Source organism: Ambystoma mexicanum, chromosome 1p, assembly GCF_040938575.1.
Source record: "Ambystoma mexicanum isolate Mex_15411 chromosome 1p, UKY_AmexF1_1, whole genome shotgun sequence".
NCBI lineage: Eukaryota > Metazoa > Chordata > Amphibia > Caudata > Ambystomatidae > Ambystoma > Ambystoma mexicanum.
In genome coordinates, this window is record NC_090921.1 from 468,103,836 (window position 1) to 468,122,683 (window position 18,848).

Below are 18,848 nucleotides of genomic sequence, written 5' to 3' on the forward strand. Positions count from 1 at the left end.
GTTGGAGGGTCAAGGAGACCGGCCCAGTCCAGAAGGTTAAGGAGTTATTATTACCTTGTTGCAATCTTTAGAAAGGGAGGCCTGGCGGACACGGTACCTTAAAGTGGTGAGAACGCTCCAGTGGGGGCAGTTGTTCCTGGCAGCGGATGCAAGTCGATGCTTCGTCCGGGGGAAGAGAGGATCTCGTCGTGGAGGAAGACAGGGATCCGTTGCACTGCCAGGGAAGAAACCAGCCGCGGAGTTTCTCAGGTACAAGGAGCGGTCCGGTGATTTGCGGTTCAGTGGTGAGTGGCTATCCGGCTGCCGGGGTGCTTGGCACGGGCAGTTCGACCACAAACCGGGCTGGGGTGCGAAGAAAGAAAGGTAAACTGGTTGTGCCCACCAGTCAGGGGAAGAAGCCTCTCCAGCTGGGAGATCTTCTCTGTCGTCGGGAAGTAGTGAGTCGGTTCTGCAGGGTTCCACCGGTGGTGTCGTCGTGGTAGGTCAGCTCAGCTCTCCCTCGTCGGATTCTCAGGTCCTTTGGCAACTTCTGAAGTTCCGGTCCCCAAAGCCCTGCTTTTATGCAGAAAACCCTCATTCACTCAGCCTAGCTGTCACTCAAACATGCTAAGTGGTGAGCCGGCCGGCTCACCACTTGGGCCAATCACACAAGAGTGCGACTTGAGTTACCAAGGTAACTCAGTCCAGGGTGTCTAAACCCCCTCCCACACCCTCTGTGGTACCCAGACAGAGTGGCATCACTTTTGGAGGCTTTGTGGAGAAGCCCGCCAAAAAGTGGAACAAAGGGCTCGACTTGGGTTGGAGTCACAGAAGAGAACACAAACGCCATTTTAGAATCGAGTCTTGGCAAAAAATACCAACCAGAGAATTAATATTAATTAAATAAACCGGCGGTATGTTCGAGGCTATAAGAATTAAATAATTAAAGTTGGTAGCCTCGAACAATGGGAAAATCCCATAGGGAAATATTTGCGGTCGAATATAAAAAGTAGTTTCCACTGCCACCAGCCAAAACTCGATCAGTGGGGATGGAGACGTGCCCCCTCGACTAACAGACCCCGGGGCAATCGAATTGACCCGACCAGTACGTCCACAATACGATGGTTTGTACTGGTTTCTGTTAATAATTTGGGACTAGTAAAGCCAATGGTGACTTTACATGCCCTGGGAGACAGTAGTCAGTCCCAGGGTATGCAGTCTATGGTGGGGTGTCACTATGACACCCCTTTGTTACTGCACGGAGGGTGCTATGTAACACACATAGGAAAAACACATGAGACCCTATGGAGTAAAGGACCCCATAGCCCATAAAACACATTACCAATCAAAGGAATACCATTAATCATGTCCAAGAGTGGGAGAAAAAGAGTCTCATTCTTGGCAGGAGGAAAAAACAAACTCCAGAAATCCAGCAAACCTGCTGGGGGACTCACTAGGTTAGGAAATTCAGCCTAAAGAGAGTATTCTCCCTAACACATGCTATGGCAGAGCCACAAGGTTAAGCATGAGAAGCCAGAGGAATACAAATATTGCACATAAAGCCAAGAGGTCATTAAAGAAAAACCAAGGAATGTGACTCTATACACAGAGGCAACTCTAGAAGAACCTGTGTAGTCTGAGGAGTCTAGGGATCCTGGTTTTGTGACCTGTGATGGATGGACCATTTGGTCTGACAACGGAGCCTAGACCAGTGAGCCCTGAACTGTAAGAAACAAAGACATTGGGGGTCATTACGTCCCGGGAGGCTGCGTAATGAACGGTGCCGGTAAGGGACCGGCACCGTTCATTACGGGCCGCAACATTACGGGTCTGCTCGCGGGTGGAGGTAAAGATGCCTGGTCCAGACCAGACGTGCTTACCACCACCCGCGAGCAGACCAGGATAGTAACAACCGGGCCGTCATTAGTATCCTACCCATTCCCATTGAGCCCTGTGGGGGCTCAATGGGAATGGGGATGTACCGGGTCCCGGTCCCGAGAATGGGAATTAACGGGCCCGCCAAAGTCAGCATGGCCCAGTAATTCCCTCTTTTTGGGACCCAGTACCCAGTTTGGAGGTAGCCATGCCACTAAAAGCGGCATGGCTACCTCCAAACTCATGATGAGGCCCATTGTGAAATAAAACGAGAAGAAGCATTGCAAGTGAGTTGGTGAAGCAATCCAGAAAGAGGGTCAGGCTGACCTTGGGTTGTTTTAAACTTATTGAAAGACTGAAACAAGTGTAAGTGGCTGAGCTGAAGTCTTGGGCAAGGGAAGCCTGAGACTTCAAGAACTGCAAGTATTGTCTTGAGGACAGTGCCTCAAGACCCTTTCCTTTTGAACTGAGGTGCTTTAACCTTGGGGAAGGGAGTCCAGAGGATTGTGTGAAACTGCATTACCTTGAATGTAAGAAAGGTAATTCTGAGACTTTTGTGGAACTTTCATGAACATGGGGAAGGGGAACAGAAAAGGAAGCAAAGAACTGGAAGGAGCTGAGAATTTCGCGTTGATCACCATTTCTTTGATTATTGGCATGTCTAAACACTGTTTAGCTTTGGTTGTGAGGGCAAGCATAGGCTTTGTACACAGACAGGCTTAAGTTGAACTCTTTGACTCAGACTTTCCTTAGTTTCGTTCAGGTAAGGAAATCCCACCTTAGCATAGGGCAAGTTAGCCCTTTTACCATCCTGACATTTAAGTTAATAAATATCTTTTGTTTGAACTTTGTTGTTTATGTCTTGATTCATGATGCCTTCACAGTTGTTGATTTCTTTTTTTTTAAAACGTGTTTTATCATATGCTTACCTTGCTGCCACTTCTCTTGGCAGACTGTTTGGGAGGACCACAACTCCCACAAGTAAAAGTGGTGGTGACTGCTTAGCCGGCGTACACTTGGAACCACCTCTGCCGGAATGAAGCCGGCAAAAGAGCACTGAAGCAGCGGTCTCTTCATCGTACTGCTGACCTTGCTGGCACTTCTCATGGAAGGCTGTTTGGGAGGACCACTACTTCTATAACTAGAAGCAGAGTTGAATGCTGGGCTGGCGTGCCCTTGGAACTACTTCTGCCAGAATAAAGACAGCACCAGAGTACTCAAGCAGTGCTCACTCGGTATGTCGGTGACAAGTTCACTAAGCACAAAACGTGTCGCTGTCTGATGACGTGACAACTGCTGGCATGGTGATGGAGGAAGCAAGTTGCTGCAATTCACATCAGCCTGACAACACCAATAACATCACTTCTCCTCTGGCGACTAACTCCGCATATACTGGTAAGTACAAGCTATCCTTAACTTCTGATAGACAACTAAGGTCCGCCAAGAGCATTAATAATGTTAAACGCGCCGCTTTGATGGATAGTAAGACTGCATTTTTAGCAAAATGACTAGCACCATCACAGCCACTTAGGCTACTAACTCAAATTCCAAAACGCCTAACGTTGGCTGTCATGTGGCTGATTCTAAGTTGAGTAACTCGCCAGACCTTGGCCATCAGCAAAACACTGACATTGGTTCCCCCCCTTGGTGTTCTATCAAACAATCTGATATGTCTATTAACAGACCAAGCACAGGTGAAGACATTACTGTATTTCAGCTCTCGCGCTAGCGCTGCACACTGAGAAGCGACCTCCTGAAACAACCAAAGAGGTGCTCAACAAGGAGGGAAACAATGCAAATTCAACAGAAACAGTTGACAAGAAAACCACATCACAACAACGACCAGTACTAGTGAAGGAGTTTGACTTGCATCAGACTGAGCAGAGTCTTTTAAACAGTAGTCTATTGGCCTCACCTTTGTTACCTTTACACAACTGAGTAGGCTCAAGTGAAGCTGATCAACACAATCCAGAGGATGGGGGCAATTTGGGTAGCGACAACGATCACATTGGTGTCCAGTCAATTGGTCGACAGCAAACTGGTCGACTGCAATTTGGTCGACACCATTTGGTCGAATGCCAAATGGTCGAATTTTTTTTTTTTTTTTATATATATGTGTTTTGTGGGTTTTCGTGTGGGGGAAAAAAAAAAAAAAAAGGGGTTTGGAGGGGGACCCCCCCAAAAAAAACCAAAAAAAGGGGTAAAAAAATATTAAAATTCAACCATTTGGCATTCGACCAAATGGTGTCGACCAGTTGTCCTGTCGACCAAATGTTTTCGACCAATTGACTGGTAACCGATCACATTAGCACTTCTTCCACACAATTGGAGGCATTTGAATATTTGCTAACACCTCTTGTAAAGCTCATCGAGGAATTGCACAAAACTTCTGCTGAATACACTGAGGGCCTTATTACGAGTGTGCCGCTCCGGTAAACAACAGTGCCATTAAGCCTACCGGCACTGTTGTTACCGGACCGGCACACCTATGGCACTCAAATGGGAATGGGGATTAACAATTTTCTGGCACCTGACTTCCAGGAACACTGGGGTCGTAATCCTCTGGCACAGCTACGGCCGGACTCGTAATGAAGCCCATGTTGCTTGATACTATAATCAAGCACTTGACCCCTTCACGTCCTTTGACCAATGTTGCACGCATCATTACTAATTCTCTTATCTTTAAGAATAGTATGCCTTAGAAACCACAAGTACATCACTCATTTGTATAACTAAACAGCAGGGAAAAGTGAATCAAACTATTGCTTGGGAAGCAAACAGACCAAACCTAACCCAGGTAGTAAACCTTGCTATGTTCCTTGCCAACTCGAACACTACAGATATTTTTACTGTGAAAAATAGCAAGGTAGAGTACAATGCGAGGAGTGTTACTGCTCATTCTACCTGTCATCAGGCGGCTAGACACAAGGGTAAAAACAGTCTAGGCTATCAAATAATGTGAAATGCAGGATAAAAAACTAAACACTGCAAAAGCAAAGCAATGGTTTGCTAGTTGAACCCCTGCCAGTCATCCAACTATTCCCCATGTAAAAATATGGAAAGTCTTCAGTTCTTTTACAACGTGAACCACTTTTTTCTGTGGATGATGACCTCCAAGAGAAAATGTCACCACTTCCACATTAGATAATACTCCTTGGGTAAATACACAAGATAAGCTCCGCGAGAGGCCTACTGGATGCAGCTTAACGAGCAGCAACTCTTAGACTATACCCCTGAGTCTGGGACATAATGAGAAACAGAGACCCAATAAAGCCTCGGCTTCCAAATCATACAAGCATGTACCCAGAATCCAAAATGTTATTGATCAAAATGGGGACTACCATCTGAACCGCTCTTCCATCCTACATCTCCTTTACTAAATCTTGCCCCTCCAAACCATCACCACAAGAGATAGCAAGACAGTGGAGCTGCTTGAAGAAACTGACCACGTTACTTCAAGAATACATTTCTACACTGGACTTTGTTCACAGCCACGAAGCTGAATTTGTTAGGTATGGTTATGTCTGCTCCTTGGAACAAGTCAAGTTGCATTTTCATACCACTTACACCAAAATACTCATTCACCCTCCTTATCATGATCAATAATGTATAACGGAAACACTGAGAGAACGACAAGGGCTAATAAGGCTAGTAAAACCTTCTTCACACAATATGACACCTATCAAGATTGCTACCAATAGAACAGGCACTAGAAATGCCCAGTTTGATAAAGTGTTTGACAGTACCAACACCAACGATGAAGACAGTTGGTCTTAGCTGCCATCTTTTCTGCCTGCGGATCATCGGCTCCTTCCATTAGCAATTTGGTGAAGGTAGTTTCTTGGAATTCTCAGGGTCACTCTAATCTCTTTGGCGACTAAGGACTTTTTACTGGCCAACAAAACGTATGTATTGTGGCCCGGCCAGGAACATGGCTTATTGATAATTTAGAACTGGATGGAAGGTGTAGTATAAAATGGCCTGCAAAAAATAAAAGGTTGAAAGCGACGACCTATGGGAGGCTTCTTGATCAGTGTCAAGAATTGTTTACATTTGGTTGATCTTAAAGTACCTGGAGAACAGTTATTGGCAGCTATTTTAACATGGTTTTCTACTGATGGCCTCCAGCATGCCCTGCTCATCATTAACATCTATGATCACCCTAGTCACAACCCTTGCTCATGAATAAGGTCAAGTTACTATTGGAGCAGCATACAGTCTGAGATGAATGTGTCCATCTGGTGGACTTGAATTCAAAGATCTCTTCAGTCTTAGACTCACCTGAGGGCCTGCCAGTTTCTAAATCTCAAGCAAGCCAGCTACAATAAAAGAGACTTGGAGTGGGAAAAACACATGGGCATATATGGGTTATGTATGATGAATAGGTGTTGTCAGGGAGATAATCATGGACCTTTTAATAGAGTCTCACATAACAGCGAAAGCACCCTAGATTATATATTTCCTTATTCACGACTCATACTGATTTGCGCGTTATCCCCAGTGGAAAAAAAAGACATTATCCCCAGTGCTCATTTTCCACTGCACGCCCTGATTGGAGTGACTGAGCCTAATCAAATCCATGATGCTATAGGCATGGTTGTGGGACTCAACAGCAGCCAGAATAAAATCAAATGGAATTCAAATAACATGGCCAGCATCAACAATGCCTTATCTTATCTAGTGCCTAAATCTTTCAGAAATAGTCTGGGGAGATATTTTTGTATGTGTATAGGCACTGCCCAGGTGAGAACCTCTAACAATATAGAACTTGTCTTCTGTTCTGAATATAGCAATGATAGCTGCCGGTGATTGGTTAACACTCATGAGTCATTTCTAGTTGGTTTACTCGTTTCAAGGCTGTTAGGATATCGGTAAACACTCCAACTAGACATAGGCATACATACGGTAAAGACATACATGACGCTAAAAGTAATCTTAGGAGTGACCTTTGCTGGATATGCCGTAACATCTCTGACAGCATTGACTGCTGTATGGCTATTAGGCAGATGAAAACCCGCTATCGCCAATGGTTAAGATAGCAGCGTAGAACTAGAATAAGCAATTAGTGGAAATCCCTAATATTAGTGGCTAGGCAAAATGATAGTGAAAGGTTTTGGAAAATAGCAAATTCCGACCTCCTTGGAACAGTCTTTTGGGAGGAGCCTCTAAATCTGATTGGGTCTCCCATATTAGGGATACTACTGGGCAGTCTAACAATCCATCGGTCAGATTACTTGAAATAACAGATAGATATACAATGGCGATGAATAATTAATAACTAACACTGTAAGTCTCTCAAAAATGTGCTTGCTCCAGTCCCTGATGGCTTGTGCAATGCCCTAATCAAACTAAACCCCAGTTAGTTGAGTAGGCTGCTGCATCTATTATTTTCTACTATAAGACTCAGTAGCAACATACCACTAGCAAATATTCTTATCATTCATGGTACATAAGAAGGGCTCGTGTTCTTCTTAAGGACCTTAAGGATTGGACTAGTAATAACATTATCGCCACAAACCAAAATGTATTTGGTAACGGCTCCGGTATCTTCACAAATGTACTGGTGCTGGTTGCAACTATTGAATGCTCTTGGTGGGATCTGAGACAAACTGTATACATGGCATTTGATGACTTTAGTGCCGCTTTCGACACTGTCCAGCGTGATGTTCTATGCTCAAACAGCACAACTGGGATATAACCCCGGGTTTGTTAAGAATGTTAATGTTAATGTTACTGCAGAGACATACCAAGGTAAAAGTAGCAGCTGGTGAGGTCATAGATTCCATCTCTACATTTGTAGGACTAAAGCAAGGGTCGATTTTTGCCCCTACACTGTTTAATTTATATCTGGCTGACGTTCCCCTCATTTTTAACGATTAAGAAATGTTTCCGCCCAGATTAGGGCTGAATCGGCTACAGTTGCTTGGCTATGCAGACGATTTTGTCCTGCTTGACTACACAGCTAAAGGCTTAACATTCAACTGGATAAACTTGCTGCTTTTGCCAAAAATAATAGGTTGAAATTCAGCAAAAAAAAACAAAATCACGATTTTCAATCCTAATAAACATGGCAATCTGAAGGGCCTAAAATGGCAGCTGGAGGATAACCCACTCGAAATGGTTAATACCTACGAGTACCTTGGTGTCACTATCAATAGCAAACTGATCTGGACATCACAGATCAGACACAATCGAGACAAAAACCCACCAACAAGTAGGTGCCATATTACCTTTTGCCTGCGAACTTAGTGGATATTAGCTTGAGTCTGTTATACAGGTGTATAAGTAAACATTAGCCCAATTATACTTTATTGCTCAGAAATCTGTGGTGCTAGACACTTGGACACATTTTAAAAACTTGAAGGGACGTTCCTCAAAGCCATTATTAAATGTCCTAGCCACACTCTGGTTCAATACCTTCTAAATGAATTTGGCATTTTATTTGTATTTATTTTTTTATGTTTAAAGTGCGGACCTAGCTAGAGAGTAGCCGAGCGCTGTACAGAGTGTGGGTAGCCAGAATTTCGGCTTCCATCTTTTAACAGTAGCGCAGTACTGTGAAGGCTGTGCGTCGATTTGTACGTCCATTGGGATTAGTCCTTCATCAGGTATTGTTGAAAGAGCCATGTTTTGAGAGATTTTGCGAAATTGGAAAATTGTGGGGGCGTTCTGAGCCGACACAAGGATCGAGTTCCAGGGGTGGGTGCATGACAAGAGAAGGATTGCTTGCGGGTCATTTCTTTGCGGACGAGTTGTGATTCAAGCCGGTGAGTCAATTTGCTGCACGAGGAGCTTGTGTGTGCCACCAGATATGTGGAGCTCAGCAGCAAGGTACGCTGGTGTGCTACTCGTGACTGCTTTGTAGATGATACATGCAGTCTTGAATGGTATCCTGGCTTGGAGTGGAAGCCAATGTAGTTTGTGTAGGATGGGGCAATTCAATCAAATTTCCATGCTCCTTTAATAAGACTTGCTGCAGCGTGGTGTACTGCTTTTAGGGGAGCCAAGTGACCAGCTGAGAGCCATGTCAGGAAAGCACTTCCCCATCAACTTATGTACTTGTGGAGCATTCAAACTGCAGAGTGTGTTATTGTACTGTAAACTGATAAACAGTCCTGATAATTCTTGATTGAATATTATTCTTTTAGCGGATGAAAGCTCCACCAGGGGATTGGCTGGCACAGTTTTCTAATTGCATATGGACGAATTCCGCAGGTGGTGCTTACTTCTTGGCTTTGATCCCTTGGCTACTTCATATCGGCAACATTAGAAGTGCTTGCCATTCCCTTGACCTTGCGCAGACAATAGTTGATTTAGGGGCCAATTCACATAGTGGAGAATATCTCCTTCAAAGCCGTAAGTCTGATGTTCTCCATCGCTATCTTCTTGACCACCTCAACAACCAAATTGCACTTGAGTACTTACGGATTAAGTTCAACTTGGTTAACACACTTGAGGAAGTAGGTATCAGGATAGATCTGGATAAAAACCACAGGTGGTGAAGGCTTTGTGGTAACAGGATTATAGAGACAACCAAGCATTTGATGCTCTACTGTGAAAGTTTAACTAACATAAGGAGGATGATGTTTAGGGCCAGTGGGACAGGTAGGCCTGACATTGTAAATACTGTTTATGTATGATAAGTATTTCTCAGGAGTAAACATTTTTTGGTGTTATATCCTATGGTAAAAATGTGGAATGCTATCAAAGATATTTTAGACATTTTAACAGTTTAATACTTATTGCTATGACTATGTTGCATTGTAAGATTAGCAATTAAGTATATGTTCTTACCCATGATGTAACTGTATTAATGTACTTGTGATTACTTTATTATTGTATATAAAGATTTGTTGGCTGTTTTAAAAGAAAGAAGTTGTGTTCTTGGCTTTCAGTGGGATTCTGCCCCTCAAACACGGGGCTCCCTTCTCAGCCGAGGGGAATGAGCATTTCTTCCTAATGACTTCATAAGGGAAAAGCAGGCCTCCCAACTCCCTACCCTGTACTTCTCTGGCTCCCTGGAGTCACACCTCCCTCGCCATGTTTCCTCTCGCTGCCTCACTCTGCAGATTCTTGCCATCTTGGAGTCTCGTTCTCCATTGGCTGGTCATGGGTAATTCTGGCATCTCAGCTGCTCTCCCAACTTGCTCACCTTCTTTCCTGTTACTGCTCTTTATATACTCTCCTGAGACTTTGATAGGTTGCAGGTGGGCATACTTAGGTCCAATTGCCTGACTTTGCCTGAACCTATTAGTGGGACATAACTATTCACTATACTGGTGTGCCTCTTTAGTCATCTTCTTCGTCCTAGTACCAAAGTAGTGAGAGTAAGTGGTGTTCATTACTCTCAGTTTCTTCGTCTCAGTACTGTCAGGTACCCCAAGAGGGGACAAAAAGGGAACAGATTTACAGCTAACTATAAAGGTCGGGGAGGGCTAAACTGGTTGTCACTAGGATAAGATGGATACCATGTCTCGCCTAAACGTACCCCACTCCCAGTCCCCAAGGACCATCCACCCAGGTGATCATCCCTTGCTTGTCCACCCCGAGGGTCAGGATCCAAAAGCAATGACCTTTCCCTGGCCAATTACGTAGAGGAGCCAAGCGGAGTAGGAGGGAGAATACCCTCAAGTTTCTCACAAACCTGAAATGTTACAGGAATGATACACATATCTATCTCACCAACATAGAAACGTAACAGTAATGGGCAGTCATGTTTTTAAAATGAAGCAGCAGCATACATTGAAATTAATGAAAGGCCTCAAGGCTCCATAAACCTCAATCTGCGGAAATCACTGAAATACAGACCCATGCAGGACAATGACAGTAGCTGCACGGACACTGCCAAGGTTACTGAGAAATTAGGGATTGTTTGAACAGCTCAGAAGAGAACACAAGATAAGAATTCCCATGGCACACAACATATTTCTCTAAGATTAATTAAAGAACAACCAGTCTTTGAAAGTCAGGTGCAGAGTATTTATAAGCTAGAACCTTCATAAGGAATTAATCGATTACGTCTCTGGTGGCCAGAAAAGTAATAAAACTCACACTCATATTAGCTAAAATATCGATAAATGCAGGGCAAAATATCCCTGGACATGGTCTTCTCACGCATGACCCATAATTTAAGAACACTGTCTATTCATTAGCCCCAGACACAGATAGGCACCTGCCTCGACTCCTCACATATTCTCAGAAATGGGGCGCTTTGCAAGGTCGACTAACCAGAGGTCGCTCTGGCTCGTGGCCTAGGAATAACGGATAGTATCTTTTTTGATGGAAAGGAAAGCAGTTCCTAGGCCTCTCTCCCCCTTCTCATGATTGGCTCGTGTGTTGATGACCTGTCAGTTGCCCAAGGTTGCACAGTAGATGCCAACCAATGAAAACCCCCAATGCTAGGCTGCCCATTATGTATTATGCCAACCAATACCTTATTGTAGCGCTTACATGTTTTCACAATGATCAACTTAGAGGTTGTCTCGGGTGGAGCCATTAGATAGGTAATATACAATCAGAGGACTAACCCCTATCTAATATATATATATGTATATATATATCTATAGTCGATTCCCTTAACCAAATCCTCCACCACGTAAGATTTTGTTACTGAGATTGTAGTATGATGTCAGTGATGATGAAATCCTGCTTTATAACCCGTTGTTTTGTATGAGCAGCTTTGAGAGTTGCGACTTAATCGCTTGTATGCTATCCCTGCTTTATGTTGGATTGTTAATAAAGCAGGTTTTGCCTTTCACTGTGACTATTTCTGTTATTGAGTGCAGGATTTCCCGGCCTCTCCTTTCGGCTTAAACTGGGCGTTTCCCAGACCTCTTTTACAGTGCCCTTGCGTTACTCTGTGTCAGCTTGCCCTGTCCCCATGCAAGTAGCACAGGGAGCACAGGGAATAGGTGTGTTTGTGTGAGATGCGGCACCACAATGAAAGTGGCAACCCGTGGCTTGTGTGCACTGGAGTGCATCTGTTCCTGAGGAGTCCTTCAAATGCCAAATATGAATCAAGCAAGAAAATCAGCTCAGCAATCTGTATTTTATCTGTTAATGAGGGCAACATTCACCGTTGTCCCAGTATGAGGGTCAGAAGAAATGCGTGAAAGCAGCATACCGTGTAGTGTCATTATGATTTTCATTATGAGTAACGCCCACTGTGAAAGCGACATGCAGTGTAGAGCCATTATGAGGATTTTCATTATGAATGACGCCCACTGTTTGGGGCCATTTATTATATAATATGGTGTGTTGACGAGCCTCATGAGCTGCTGTGGGCAGTAAAATGTGTTTTACAGTTGCAGTGCTAGCCTATCCAGTTGGGACAAGTCACATGTGAAAGATCCAGTGGCAAAGTGGCAACTATCACTAAAGGACAGGAGGACCTATATGGAGGCACTAGAAAAGTACCAGCAACGCTCCAGTTGTTATACAGCTATAGGAGATATTAATTGTATAAAAAGGGAAGTCGAAAACAGACACCAGAGAAATGGTACCAGAAGTAGTAGCAGCAGTAGTGGCAGTGGATCGGAGCGTAATAGTTGCTGGAGCAGTCAAAGAAGTTGTGAAGGCAGGCGGCAGAGAAAACAGGCGGAGAAGAGGACAGAGTGGAGGAGACAGTGGGAATAACAGAGGACAGTGGAAAAGGAGCGAAAAACTCACACTTCTAACAACGGGCAAGTAGTGAAGTGTCCTACTGAATCTCATACACACCAGCCGCTTGATCTTTAAGTGGGCCGGGGCCTGCAGAGGCTGGGCCCCGGCAGGCTCCGAAATTTCGTTTTGAGGCGGGGCCCTGCCGGGGCCCACTAATCTCCCCTGGCAGCCCTGGCCACTACACGAAAAGCCATTTTTTTCTACAGCCTGAAGCTCTCGCTCGTGAGCGAGAGCTTCACGCTTCAGAAAAAAATGGCCTTTTAGCCATAATGGTGGCGCCGCACCTGCGAGGCATTCCTTTAATCAAGTGATGCACGTGGGCCGGCGCCACCATTATGGAGAAAACGTGAGGTCGCTGGAAGCAGAGGCTTTGCTTTCTAAATACTGAAGCTCCCGCGGTTTCTCGGGAGTTTCAGTCTTTAGGAAAAAGGCCTCTGCTTCCAGTGGCCTCACCCTTTCAGCCTTAATGGTGACGCTGCCCCTCCCCAGCTGGGAAGGGCAGCGTCACCATTAAGGCTGAATAGGCGAGGCGCTGTCCACTGCCAGGCAAGCCTATACAAAATAAATGCAGAGATCAGCACCCTCTCCCCCATAGGGGTGCGGGTGCTAATCTCTACAAAAGGCTGCCTGGCAGGGGTGCCAGTAGCCCATTGAGCCGGGGCTCGTCAAGGGGGCGTGGCCTAACGGGCCATGAAGACCCCCGTTGTTAGTCCACGCCCCCTCGATGAGCCCCGGCTCGATTTGTAGTGCCACTTAAGGCACTGCCAGCCGCCTCCCTTGGGTAAGGAACATGGCTATCGTGCAACCGGGGGCAGTCCCAAGCAGCACAGGCAGGGATATCCCTGAAAGCCGGGAGCTTATGCACAGCATGTGGAAGGCACTTGCCATAAGACATTAAGAAAACTGTCTGCAAACGGCAGAGGCGGGCCACCTGGAGGCAGGGCTGAATTCGCTGCAGGACCGGGGAAGAAACCCAGAGGACAATACCTTTGTCTGCTGGTCCCAGCGACATCACTTGAAACAGCAGCGAGCCTGGAGGTCCCTCTGGGACCAGCCGAGGAGCAAGCCGACAACCAGCCAACTCATTGTGGGTCGTTGTGGGTTGGTAAGCGGCACAATGAATACCAAATAAAGAAGGGAGACCCTGATGACCTGCTGCAACCCTAGAGGAAGCTCCAAAAAGATAAGAGTTTATGAGCGCTGGCAGGGAAGGAAGGGGCAAAGTGGGCAACAATAACAAACAGCACTGGGCAGGAGAGTGAACCCAGTTTGTTAGGTGGGCCACAGGCGAGTACACCAAGACTACTGGGATAAGGAGTGAAGCATACAGATCTGGCAATAAAGTAAACCAAGTCCGCCACAGACATTACAACATTTTGAATGTTGCAATTACTCTTTATAATTAGCAAACCTGAGGATAGACCAAGGGATGTGAATTGTCAACCCTGGCATTATCAGATCAACTTGAAGAGAAGAAGGTCACCTCCAAAATAGGGGCGGACCAGCAAGTAAGAGAGTCTTACTTTTATCTCTGTGGAACTTTGCTTTGGAACACTTTTTGAATGTTTTGAACTTTGTTCAATCAATTTGAGGGAGGCTGCACGGAAGCAGCTGGAAGACATTTTATGTTTCCCTTATAGTAGATTTTGTAGCATTTTGAGCGTGAGAGTCAGAATAGGTTTTGGACACAGGACATTCTGGGCATCCTGACAACGACTGCTTCATTAGTTCGTTTTGTTGAGGCAGGGAAACCACTCATAGAGTTAGGGCTAATGAGGCATTTTTCCAAACCCTTTTATTATTTGAATAAACATAATTGGGCACATTACCAACCTTGTGTCTATCTCATAACTCTGACCCCTCTCAGGGGCTATATATTATATCTACTGAGAAAGGCAAAATGCTGCATTGTTCCATTATGAGGGTTGCCACAAATTCAGGGACGCAGCATACAGATTTGTGTTATTATGAGTGTCACTATTACAAACACTGCTATTGTAAATGCACTAGATGTAGATGCATTTTATTGTAAAATATGATCTGTTGAGGTGCTGTGGGGCTTCATGATCTGCTTTGACCACAATCATTATGAACATGTGTTTCACAGTGGCAACACTGGCATATATTGCTGAGAGAAGACGCATAACTGTCTTTGGTCACAACCTCATGAAAGGAAGGCAGCGCTGGCCAGCTATGTTGCCAGGCCTCATGATTTGCTTTCGGCACAGCCCATCTTGACAGGTAGGCAATGCTGACATATATTGTTGAACAGAACGCATGGGTTTCCATTGGACATAGCCAGCTTGAAAATGAATTGCAAAATGGTACTGCTTATGGACTGGCAGTTATTGGAGTTTTTCATGTGTTCCTTTTTAGAACCAAAAATAAATGATAGCGATTTGTACCTATTTTTTGTTTTTATTTGAGCTTCAAAATGTATGATATCAAACAATTTTTTAATAACGTTTTCATGGGAGGAACCCCAAAAATTCTGCTCAGGGAAAGCATTTATGCCCTGCCACTTTACAACTTCACCAGACTCCACGCCACTCGAATTCTGTGGTGTTCTCCGAGTAAGGCACAGGAACCTAACAAGATGGCTGGTCAAATCTTGCTCCCTTCTTTCACCATTCATTGGAAGAGCCAGATGCCATAGAAAAAGCAGTACTTTTAACATCATTCACCCCACATCCCCATCTCCTGCCATGCTGGATGCTCCATCACGGCATCCCACAAAAGCCCTCTGTAAGCTCTAGAACAACATGCATGGTCAGAGCTGTTGGCTTTCTCAGCACCTGTTTATCTTGCGAGTGAGGTAGTTTCACTGAGGGTTGTTTTACTCTAAATGTCTACAAACCTATGGTTCTCTTCTGAGCATTGCGCGTCAACCATGCATGAGAGGTACGACCAAAGGATTCACTGATGGCACCCCATACAAATAATTACACCAACGCTGCTTGCAATGTAGAGAGCGGAGATCAAAAAAGCATTTCTTTGATAATGCGGCTCAGTAATCTTCATAGAGAATGTGGCTCCTGAGGTACAGGTGCTATGTTGGTTACCCTGCAAATAAAGAAGTACTTCAATGGGCAGGAATGTACTTGAGTTACCTCGATACAGTTGGCGTGAATCTCAGGAAGCACCAGTGTGAGCCACACAATTTACGAATCTCCAACCATACACAATCAACACCATTCTATTGCGGTATTTTTAATTTGATAAGGCAATCTGAGATCTGTTGGGGAGTGATTGGGATATTTCCAGCAAAGTGTTCTTTATGCAAAGCACTTACTCAGTTAACATTGACATAAACCTGGAAAGGATATTCAATTCACAATGAAGTTACTATTAGTAACTAACTTAGTCCTGACTTACCTTTAGTAAGTAATAAATAAATACAAATAATTAAATAAAATAAATAATCCAAGGGCGAGTGAATTCTATTGGACTCCCTTACTCTTGGCTTACTTGCCCACTCAAGATTGAAGCCAAACGTCAGAGTGACTCATAGTGGCTTCTTTATAAATGACCAACACAAGCACTTCATTTTAGGTGGGGGTGACTTGCACCTTGAAATAGACATACATTCCACTTGTAAGATTCACAAAAGGTGAAAATATGCATTATCCGTGCATGAATACATCCCTCATGCATTGGTGCATCAACACAGGTTTTGGATAAGTGAGGGGTTCCGGGGGCACATCATGCATTGTTCAGGGGGAGTGGGATGGTTGATGAAAACCTGTCTTGAATGGGTAGTCACAAACCTTTTTCCATCCACTGCCCACACTTAGCTGAACACACAGGTCGCACCTAGAGCAAGTGCTTCAGTTAAGGCTTAAGCCCATGTTGGACATTTGTAGCCAGGGAGACATAGACCCCACAGATTGCAGGATCTATGTTCGAAGTTCTCTTACAAAAGAGCATTCTTGCGGAAGGCCGCATGGTGAAGGCTGCTCCCTGCATGATCACTCTCTAATCCCGTCTTACCCTTCTCATTCCCGCTGCAGGGCCCCCACACACAACCAAACACGTCCTCCCTCTCCCCCATCACCACCGCCCATCGCCTTAATCGTCCTCCTTCTCCATACTTTTTGTGTCCCCGCTCCCTCTACAAATGCAAACTCCAGCCCTGAGGTATACTGTGCATCGGTCTACTTTTGTGGAGACCATAATTGGATTCATTTATTTTCCTTAAACATCTCCCAGAGTCGCTCTCACTACTCCCTGCGGCAAGATTGTGGGTTTGACTAATCCAATAGTGACGCTGTCTTCCTCTTGGTTCTCAGAAAAACAGAAGGCAGGAGAATTCTACCCATATTCTCACCTAATCTCTGACTTCTTTTTTTGGTCTTTTTATGAATGTAATTTACTCCTAAAATAATATCCATGGATGTATACATTGCCAATCATTTTTAGGCTGAAATGTTATGACTTAATCTCCCAAAAAAGCAACTGAAGCCCTACCTTGCAGGCATAAAGTGGGGGTGCTGCAACAGTTGGAACGTACATAGAGTGGTTTGATTTTTAGGACAGGAAAGTTTTTTTTTTTTTTAATGACGCAAAAAAAGTGCAATCAAAAGTTCCCAAGACCAACAAAACGAATCGAACCCGCCCAAATTGACTAACACGTGGCTCTGCCACCCTCCATCCAGCTCAGTAACGCACACCTAAGCTACTTGCATGTATCTTTTCTTTTGCCCATAACCACTGTAAACACTATAATACCATTGTACCACCTATGTTTGTTACCATGTTGTAACCAAGAGCATCCACTAGCTTTATGTAAACCAGCGCCCAGATGCCCCCGGATTCGGTGCACTTTATAAATGACAAAATAAATAAATAAATAAAATAAATAGTTGCGTATTCCCTTTTTGCATCACCCTATTTATCCACACAGTACTTGTGGATTACATGGCACACACATACAAAGAGATGCATGGTTACACATTGAGACACACGTGCACTAACTTGCTGAAGTCCTACTTATTGCTTGTGTAATTCCGATACATATATTGGGTGGACATAGGCTACCCCTCCCTTTCCCACCTGTAGGTATGTGTAGTGCACCCAATTGCGCAGGTTCAGAGGACGAAGGGCTGGCAGACATTCGATCACACAGCGGGCTGCAAGACAAGAAAAACACACGGAAGACAAAGGACCCCGAAGTTTTTCAAATCATCAGAATACATTCCTGGATTACTACAGGCAGAGAGCAAGCACCTGCAAAGTTGAAACTCAGCGTGGCATTCACGACACACCTCCAAAAGAAAGGAATCCGGCCCAATCCCCCAATAATGATAGGGGAGACCCTGTCATTCTACACCCCCAGTCCCGAGGAAAGCTTGATAATGTCCCATACAAGAACTGTAATTGAGATACAATTGTCTCGAGCTGGAAACACCAATAGTGTCGACTATGAAAGTGTATTGTAATGATAGCAACACACTAAGTCACAAAATACTAACCTCACTATACATTGGAGTATGGGACTAAAACCTATAAGAGCTCCATATGATTGGTAATATAGGCCACATAGGTAAATGGTGATGAACTGTATGTAATTGTGATAATTATCATAACTGTAGCCTGTATAGGCAAAAGGGTTTTAAACTATGTGCAAAGATGAATAAACTGAATATATTTTGTGGTATTAAAAAAGAGTCAATGTACTGCTAGAGAAATACAGACCTACTAACAGATCTGTTTCCAATTGGGTGCACTACACATACCTACAGGTGGAAAAGGGAGGGCTAGCCTATGTCCACCCAATATATGTGTCGTATTCAGTCCCTCACGAGATAGGTCCCCCGAAAACAAAAAAGAGGGAGACTTACCCCACACTTTTTCAAAATGGCGTAATTCCGGACATGTTAAGTTATACAACTCCAGCAGCGGAGGCTTTCAGAACACCACGCGCAGTCACGGTTCTGAGCTCAGTGCAAAAAAGTGCCGTTCCGAGATGGAAATATGCTTTTCTTATGTTCTCCATATCTTCTATCTATATAAATATAGGCACAGAATATGGAGAAAATGAGAAAAGTGCCGTTCCATCATGGAATTACTCCTGTCTGGTTTTACAGGGAGATCAGAATCAGGACCATAGTATAATTTACGTAGTTGACTCATGATATTTGCAAATTTCCCCCTTAGTAATTTTCTGGTGAAGATACGTAGAAGCGGTTCAGTGAACTTCCAGTTGGATAGTAATTCCATGCGATTGGAGAACTCGGACAGTATCTAGGCATGTATGGGAGGGGGTTTCTATAGAGGACACCTTGCTGAGACGCAAAAGAGGTGTGTACAAAAGAGGGGAGCATGAAATAGGT